Below are 9,234 nucleotides of genomic sequence, written 5' to 3'. Positions count from 1 at the left end.
GGGTCACTTACCCGCCCTCTTTCCTGAGAGTGGGATGTGACACTAGTGGTGCTGCCATGGTGCATACGGGCTTTTCAGGAGAGACAGGCCAGGAAGGTGTGGAGACAAATGCCCTCCATGTGCAGGATCTTGCTGTATGTATGGAGCTCCTCTATGGGATGTGCAAGAGGTTGGGTGAGCCCTTTGTGGGTGAGGATCAGAGGAGAGGCCTGTTAGTGTGCCATCCTGGTAGGAGACATAGCACCTGCAATCAGGGTAAGGAAGCAGAGAAAGGCTTATTCAAGAAACCCAAAGAATCACCAGGTCTTACTGGGGATTTTAATGACCGTGGCACTCACTGGAAGGGGAGCACAGCAAGGCGCATACTGTCCAGCAGGTGTCTAACCCTAATCCCACCCTGCCCGAACCGTAACCTAACCCTGCCCTAAACATAACCCTGACTTTATCTTAATCCTAACCCTAATCGTCGCCTGGCTCTAGCTCTACGCCAACCCCAGGTCATAACGCTCAACTCTAACTGTAACCCGCACCCCAACCTTACCCTTACCCTAACCAAACCCCAACCCCTTTGAAATCTAACCCTAAACCATCCGAACTCTAGCTCTAATTTAAACCTGAACATGAACCTTAACTAACCCTCACCTAACACTTTTCTTAACCTATCTCGCATGGCCAACAGCACGTGTGCAATGAAATCTGGTATCAGTGCTGGCTCAAGGCCTGAGCAGTCACCTTTTGCTTCCTCATGATCTGGAGGCTGGAGGCACCACTGTGTGTCACCCAAGTCAGACCCTTGGGTCAGATGAACCATTTTTCAGTTCTCATAGACAATGTTCCTTGTTTATCCATTGACTCTGACAAGAGCTGAGTTACCTAGATATCCAGGCTGTGGATGGCATCTTTTTCATGCAATGACTGCTTGGAGTAGCTCTACTGACCCCGATCTCAATCTTACAGCTCTGACTGGAGGAAAGTACCCTATAGCGTCTGGTTGCTCCAAGCCACAGCACAGGTTCTTCATAGCCTTTCTGACTATTCAGTTGTCTCCTCCTGGTGAGAGATGGCATTACTGTCCTAATCCTAACTTTGTTGGGTAACCCAAAAGGACAGACTGGAGGCTCTTGGGTTACATGTTCCCCTTCCACGAGTTTAGCAGTTTCCCTTTGAGTAGCTAAATCTCATTTTTCAGCTTCTCCACTTTTTAAAGACATAGATTGGTCATGACTGATATCTCATGATGGATGTCTCAGCCTGCAACTGGAGATAAATGCGTTACATCAGACAATAATTGGTATGAATACAGTAAAAAAATGTAGCAAAGGTGAATAAGCAGGAAAAAAAGGAAACCTGTCCAGTCACTGTAGCTCTGCAGAAGGGGGCTGGACCTGTACGTAACATGAGGTGATACAAGCGGGATCATGACCTAGAGAGGATTTTTAGGCCAGGCTGTGTGAGGGAGTACCCTGACTTCACCCAGATAACAAAGATAAACAAGATAAACAAGAGGCTCCACAGCGTGCTGAAGCGATGGGAAGAAAGGTCTTGGGGTAAAAGCATGAGAAACAATGGGAGAGATTTGGGTGGCAGAGATTTGAAGTAGTCCTTTCCAGGTCTGAGAAGGCTGAGTTTCAGAGACAAGGGAAAACAGAGAAGCTCTCAAGCATGTTTTGGAATTCATGGCACTATCACTAAGAACAGAAAGAGGACAGTGCTGCAAGGGAACTCTTATTCTTCATGAGGATGAACTAAAGTTCTTTTATTTCCTTCCCGACAGTTACTATTACTTGTCAGAGTGGGTGTCATTTTCAGTAGTTAGCCTCTGGCATGAAGTTCTTCGAACAGTGGTTTTGCTCTCACTGCTATCTCTTTGTTATCATTTAAAGATGACACCTTGTAGACAGAATTGCCCTGAATTCATGCCCGCTTCGTGTATTTTCTCCCTGGTTCCAGTAAGAGGTGGAGGGGGGGGATAGGGTACTTAGTAGAGGCCAAGGTACAGATCCCAGATCTCTGGAAAGGCACAAAGGAAGGCAAATTTTGCATGCAGTGTTGTGACCGGTACCCACTGCTCCTGACCCCTGGAGTACACTGACACAACACCGCTACCTGCATTTCCAGTCTGCTGAGTCCTAACCGTGCAGCAGAGATCCTAGAAGCTCTGAACTGCCTTCGTCTGCCCTGCGTTTCAGCACGTCAAATGAAAGTAACCGAGTCAAAGAGTTGGTTTTGAGCTTCTTCACAGCCTAAAGCACTGCATGGGTAAGGAGCCTGGCCAGGAAATGTAAATAATCAAAGGTAGGATGAGACACCTACAGAGCACAGGACAATGAATTGTCCCAGGAGCTGAAGAAACCCTCACCTGTAGCTGAATCTGTCCTCCTGCGGCACACTGCAAGGCATAGGCTCATGGAAGGGTTTTTGGGAAAGGGGTTTATGGGGAAGCCTCCGGTCCAGCCTCTCACCCAAAGGTAGGGTTGTCAATCCCAGGGTCTGGTTGGGTGACATTCTGGGGAGCTGAAAACCTCCAAAGATGGAGATAACAGAGAGTCGATGGGTGTCCTGCTGCAGGGCAACGTCCACCTAGTCCGGTTTTCCTAATATTCAGTATAAATCTCCATGGAGGATGCTTGTGGCTGTTGCCTCTGCCAAACATCCTGGAGGTGGATTGTCTCCACCTTCATCTCTCCAGGAAGATGTCACCTGCTCTTAGACTGCCCTGTGCCTCCCCTTCAGCAGACTAAAGAGGCCCAGTTGTCTCAGCCTCTCCACACAGCTCATGTGCTTCAGACCCCTAACCCCATCCTCACAGACTTCCTCTGGACTTTCTCCAGTTTCTCCATCCTCCTTTCACAATGGGATCCATCTATGGCATCCACCATAACTCCCACACCCTTCTGCCCAGGACACTCCTCAGCCAGTCGCGTCACAGCCTGTCCCAGTGCACCGCCTTTGTTCTGCCCCCAGTGCACACCTTGCCCCCTTTGCCTTATGAAACTTCAGGAGGTTTCATTTGGCCAAGTCCCCAGGTGTGTCAAGGTCCCTCTGGACTCAAAGTCCAAATGGTCAACATTGCAGGTTTTGTGGACAGTGCCTCAAACCAGATAAGAATATGGGGAATTGCAGGATCCCACAGGTAATGAAAGAGAATGATTTGCTTAATGGAGTTGCCACCTGAGTTTGAAAATCAGCACACCAACCACCTCAGATATACCCCAAGGTTGTAAGAAAAAAGAAAAGCATGGCCAAGGGGGAATGGATGAATAAGGAAGCCGTTCATATTGGAGGGGATTTGGATAAAAGAAGAGAAGCAATTGTGGTTTCCAAGAATGAAAAGGATGTGGTCAGGGCTGTCTGGGGGCACCTGTGAAGCACCCTGGCACCTGATGTGAATTGTTTCTGTGGTCAGAGACAACCTGAGAGCTTTCCCTAATTTGAAAAAATGAAGGGGAAGAAAGGACAGTCATATTTAGGCTGGATGGGACGTCGGGAGGTGTCTCGAGCAGCCTCCTGCAGGGCCAGATGAGATTACCGAGGGCTTTCTCCAAACACATCCTGGTCACTTGCTAGAAGAGATCCAGTGCACACTCCCTGGGAAACAGCTTCCAGCACTTGATTATCCTTATGCTGGAAGAAAATTTTCTCCCTGTATCTGCCCTGACCCTCTCTTTTGTCATCCCATTGCCTCTTGTCTTTGTGTCTTGTACCATGGACATGAGGCTGACTCAGTCTTCAGAATGAAAAGTCTGGGAAGATCATAGAACAGATCCTCCTAGAAGTTATGCTACGGCACATGGAAGACATGGAGGTGATTCAAGACAGCCAGTATGGCTTCACCAGGCGCATGTCCTGCCTGACCAACTTAGTGGCTTTCTACAACGGCGTGACTGCATGAGTGGACAAGGGGGAGCTATGGATATCATCTATCTGGACTTCTGCAAGGCCTTTGACACAGTCCCACACAGCGTCCTTCTCTCTAAGTTGGAGAGATATGGATTTGATGGGTGGACTGTTCGGTGGATAAGGAACTGGCTGGATGGTCTCCTCCAGAGGGTAGAGTCGTCAATGGCTCAATGTCCAGATGGAGAGGGGTGGCAAGCAGTGTCCCTCAGGGATCCGTACTGGGACCGGTGCTGTTCAACATCTTCATCAATGGCATAGACAGTGGGATCAAATGCACCCTCAGCAAGTTTGCTGATGACACCAAGCTGATTGGTATGGTTGGCATGCCACAGGGACAGGATATCATCCAGAGGTACCTGGACGAGCTAGAGAGGTGGGCCTGAGCAAACTTACGAAGTTCAACAAGGCCAAGTGCAAAGTCCTGCACTTGGGTCGGGACAACCCTCGTTATCAATACAGGCTGGGGGATGATGTGATAGAGAGCAGCCCTGTGGAAAAGGACCTGGGGGTCCTGGTGGATGAAAAGCTGGACATGAGCCAACGATGTGTGCTTGCAGCCCAGAAGGCCAACCGCATCCTGGGCTGCATCAAAAGAACTGTGGCCAGGAGACCCAGGGAGGGGAATCTCCCCCTCTACTCTACTCTCGTGAGACTCCACCTGGAGTATTGTGTCCAGCTCCGTAGCTCTCAGCAAAACAAGGACATGGACCTGTTGGAGCAGGTCCAGAGAAGGGCCACGAAGATGATCCGAGGGCTGGAGCACCTCTCCTACGAAGACAGGCTGAGAGAGTTGGGGTTGTTTAGCCTGGAAAAGAGAAGGCTCCGGGGAGACCTTATAGCGGCTTTCCAGAACCTGAAGGGGGCCTATCAGAAAGCTGGGGAGGGGCTGTTTGCAAGGGCATGTAGCGATAGGATGAGGGGCAATGGTTTTAAACTAGAGCAAGGCAGGTTTAGATTAGACTTTAGGAAGAAGTTCTTTCCACTGAGGGTGGTGAGACACTGGTACAGGTTGCCCAGAGAGGTGGTGGAGGAGGCCCCATCCCTGGAGACATTCAAGGCCAGGCTTCATGAGGCTCTAAGCAACCTGCTCTGGTTAAAGATACCCCTGCTTACTGCAAGGGGGTTGGACTAGATGACCTTTCAAGGTTCCTTCCAACCTTACAGATTCTATGATTCTATCATTCTAAGAGCTGGACATGGATGTGAAAACCATCAGCAACGAGACTTAGCTATTGTGATCATGACATTGTTAGGTCACCTCCCAAAGGGAAGGAGAAATTTTATTCTCCTGCCAGGTGCCAGACCTCACAGGGTCAGACTTTGGCCTAGTCTTGCGACTTTTTAGGGGGGAGCCCGTGTGAGCAGCACAGAAGGGCAGCGGAGCTTGGTACAGCAGTTCTTCAAGTATGAGAGTGTGCAGAACAATCATCAGGGCAACAGGCAGAGCTATCAGGAGAGAAGCTTGGGGAAACAGGAAAGTGATGGGGAAGCTCCACAGAAGAAAGGAAACATGCAAGACATGGATGCGAGGATTTAAAAAAAAAAAAAAAACACAACACAACACCAAAAAAAAAAGGAGGAATTCAGAAATAGAGTTGGATTTAGGAAAGCCAGAGCTCACAAAGAGCTAGAACACTTGCAAAGGAGTTCAAGGGTACAGGGGAATAGTCACCGGCATAGGACAGTGTAGGGCAGCCTGTGGTGGGATCCCACTCTCCGTTGTGAGGGGGGGCTTTGAGGGGCCCTTTCTGGGGGCTGGGATTGCCCAGATCCTTGTGTATTTTACTGTAGCTAATTTATCTTCAATTGAGGTGCCTGAGAAGACACCAGATCACTACAGCTCCAGGGCTTTCTTGCCTCTTCACCCACCCACTCACTGCCTAGAGCCTGGGAAGACTCCTACCACTGTCCTGCACTCAGCATCACACATCCCCACACCTCCCTGCCCCCAGAAGCAGCCCTGAGCATCCCATGAGGGAAAGGATCCCCATTGCTAGGGGATGGCCGTCAGCGCTTGAACATCCTGCTTGATGAAACACATCAGGGGCTTTCACAGGAACCTCCAGATTTGATTTTCAACCTGTAACCAATGCCCCTGACTTCCTGCGTCACCAGCCACAGGTTCCCTTCCCAGCGAGGTTTCCTTTCCTGGTCATTCCCTCCATGGTCTCTCTCCATTGATTAGCCTCGCTGGGGCCCAGTAGCACCTTCAGAAACTTGGAGATTTGCTGCTGACTTCTACTTCTCCAGAGGCTTGGGCTTTCAGGATCTGCAGTTCAGGAACTTGGCACTAGAGGGCTCATTAACACGCAAAACTCACTGACAAGCCAAGCCTGTAGGCATGATTTTCTTAACTCTATAGTTGTTTTCTGGTTAATCAGAGAAATTTCAGAAGTTAAAATATTTCAGTAATAGAAAACAATAAGAAAGGTTTTTCCTTTTGCTCCAGTTTTCTTCATTTCTTTTCTTACACATTAAGTGATAGCGGCAATCTCCAAATGGTATTGAAAGCCAACATCTCCAATGGAGGATGAAAATACAAACAAGTAAAGACCCCAAATGTCAGACACTCTATGGGCAGTCCTTGTCCCAACCCACATTTCTCTCTTCAGCCACCTGGGACTACAGCAGCCTTGTTCAAGTCCGAGCTTTCTCCACTGCAGTCTGTAGCTCCATCTTTCACTCCATCAGCACTGGTACCCACAAGTTTTACGAAAACCGGTGCCAGCCTTGGCTGTCATGACCATGAAATAGTGGGGTCTCCCCTCCCAGTACAAGAATGCAGATGACAGACCTCAGAGGAGCAGACTTTGGCCTAGTCTTGTGACTTTTTTTAAGGGAGCCCACGTGAGCAGCACAGAAGGGCAGCAGAGGGTCTGCAGTACCATGGTCTGCAAGGACAGTGTCTTTCAAGTGCGAGACTGTGGTCATACCCATTGTCAGGACAACAAGCAGAGCTATCAGAAGAAGAGCTGGGGGAAACAAGACACTCACGGGGAAGCTCCATAGAAAAAAAGAAGCATCAAGAGCTGGCTGCAAGGATGAAAACAAAGGAGGAATTCAGAAATATGGTTGGTTTTAGAAAAGCCAAAGCTCCCGTAGAGTTGACACTTGCAAGGGACTTGAGGGGCACAACGGTGAGCTCTTGCTCTTTCAGGAACAGCTAAAGAAGAAACAATGATAATGTGTGGTCACGGCTGAATTTGCAAAGAGTAGGTGTAGATAGGTACGAGGTACTCTTGGCCCGAGTCTTCACCAGCAAGGTCTCCCAGTTCCACATGCGTAAGGGGAAGAACCCCACACGAAATCCAGCAGTGGATGCAGATCAAGTCAGGGGCTACATGGGTAAGGTCAACCTTTGGTAGTCCATTGGACCAGATGGGATGAATCCAAGGCAGCTGAGGGACCAGGCTGATGTCAGAGCAGGGCTGCTCTGATCCAGTTTGGATCATTTTGCGTGGCTGGGCAGCAGCTCTGTGGAAATGGCCCTGGGGCTACTTGAGTTTTATCAGGCCAAACAAGAGCCAGCAGCAAAGGCGGCCAACAGCATCTGAGGCGCTATGAGCAGGAGCACAGCCAGAAGAAGTGATTATCCTGCTCTGCTCAGCACCTTTTACACCACACCCTGCCCAGTGACAGTGAGACAAGGGCAAACAGGAACCAGCTCACTGGAGGGCCACTAAGGTGGTAACCCTTCCATTGTCCTTCAAGTGTTTTGTGATTTCCCTAACAACAGCAGCATATACCACAACGAAAAACCACTAAAGCAAAACATCATTGACCGGCTTAAATAGAAATACCTGCACTGGAGCAGTCTACATCTGTGGTAGCCCCTCTGGGCAATGACAATGGAATCAAAGAATCACAGCATCACAGAACAGTAGGGGTTGGAAAGTTTGAAGAGCTAAGACCTGTTCAGATGATGTTTAGACTTCTGTGACACTGACTGTGAACACATTCATGAGAGGCCTTTATCCTATTTACAACCAGTAACCTGAAGCCCTACGGCTACCTCTAAGTGAAGATAATAGGGTAGAAAACAAGAAAGACAAACTGTAGCAGGGCTGAGTAGAGAGGAAGAATCACCTCCACCGACCTGCTGGCAGTGCTCTTCCTAGTGCAGCCCAGAAAGCCATTGGCCACCTTTGCTGCATGTTGGGGGATACGGCGGGTCCGTAGACCCCTTGACAGAAGAGACAGAGATTGCAGTGTACCCATAAGAAGGCTGCGAGTTGCGTCATATAAGGACAATGTAACAAAAAGGAGAAAGAAGAAGATCGCTTCAGAGAACAAGGAGAAACTAGGCTGTGAGAAAGCCGGATTTTGAGGAATGTGAACAGGATTTCAATAACCAATCGCATTGTAGCTACAAGCGCGTGTGCTATGTAACCTAACCAATTGAAAGCATAAAAAGAACGCGTGAATGGAGCGTGAACAAAAGATTAGATATATAAGACAGCCAAGTTTGCAATAAAAGAGAGCTTAACTTAACCCTTCAAGGAGAGTCTTGTCATTTGTCCGTCCTGACTGAAACAAAAATTGGTGACCCCGACGTGATGCTGAGGAAGAAGACGACTGGGAATAGTCATGGGGACGGAGCCCAGTGAAGGTGAAGACAGCGGGCAGAGCTGTTGACGGATCCGGATCATATTTAAGAAGACACCTGTAGTAGGTGAGCCACTGGGGACATGGGAGAGAAGTTAACTAAGGAAGAGCAGACTCTACTCTCCACATGGACGCTGCTGTTGAAGCGACAGGGTGTAATCCTCCCTGAAGTGACTTTGCGAAAAATGCTATTGTGGGGAGAGGAACAGGGAGTAGAAGTAACGTCGGTTACGGCATTTAGTGTAACGCAATGGATGAACCTAGGGCAGACATTATTTGAGGAAGCTACGCGTGGCTCAAAAATGGCTATTGAACTGTTAACTACGTGGCGACTTTTGTTAGAGACATTAAAGAACTTTAAGGAGCAGAAAGATTTAGCGGAAGGGAGTGAACAGCCGCCTGCAGCCCCTGAGCCCTTGGTCTTAAAACCTCCCGTTGATGATATGAAGGGGCAGGAGATTGCTGTTAAAGAAAATAAGGGACTGCTCCCGATGAACACGAAAGATAAACAATATAAGTACGTGTTGCCTCGTGACCAAATAGCAGCTGTAAAAGAGACTCAAAGAGGGATGGGTGTTATCCACCCTGAAGGACTGGTGCGTCCCTCCACACCCCCTGCTCCAGCCTTGGGGGAAACAGAGGCATGGCCTTCTCCTCCTATTTCTACTAACCCCATCATCTCGAGTCTACGTTTTCCATCCCTGCCACCTGAGTCAGACGATGAGGAGG

The sequence above is a fragment of the Larus michahellis genome, unplaced genomic scaffold (genome assembly GCF_964199755.1).
Source record: "Larus michahellis unplaced genomic scaffold, bLarMic1.1 SCAFFOLD_35, whole genome shotgun sequence".
Taxonomy (NCBI): Eukaryota; Metazoa; Chordata; class Aves; order Charadriiformes; family Laridae; genus Larus; species Larus michahellis.
The sequence above is the reverse complement of the archived record's forward strand: the minus strand, read 5'-3'. Positions refer to the sequence as shown.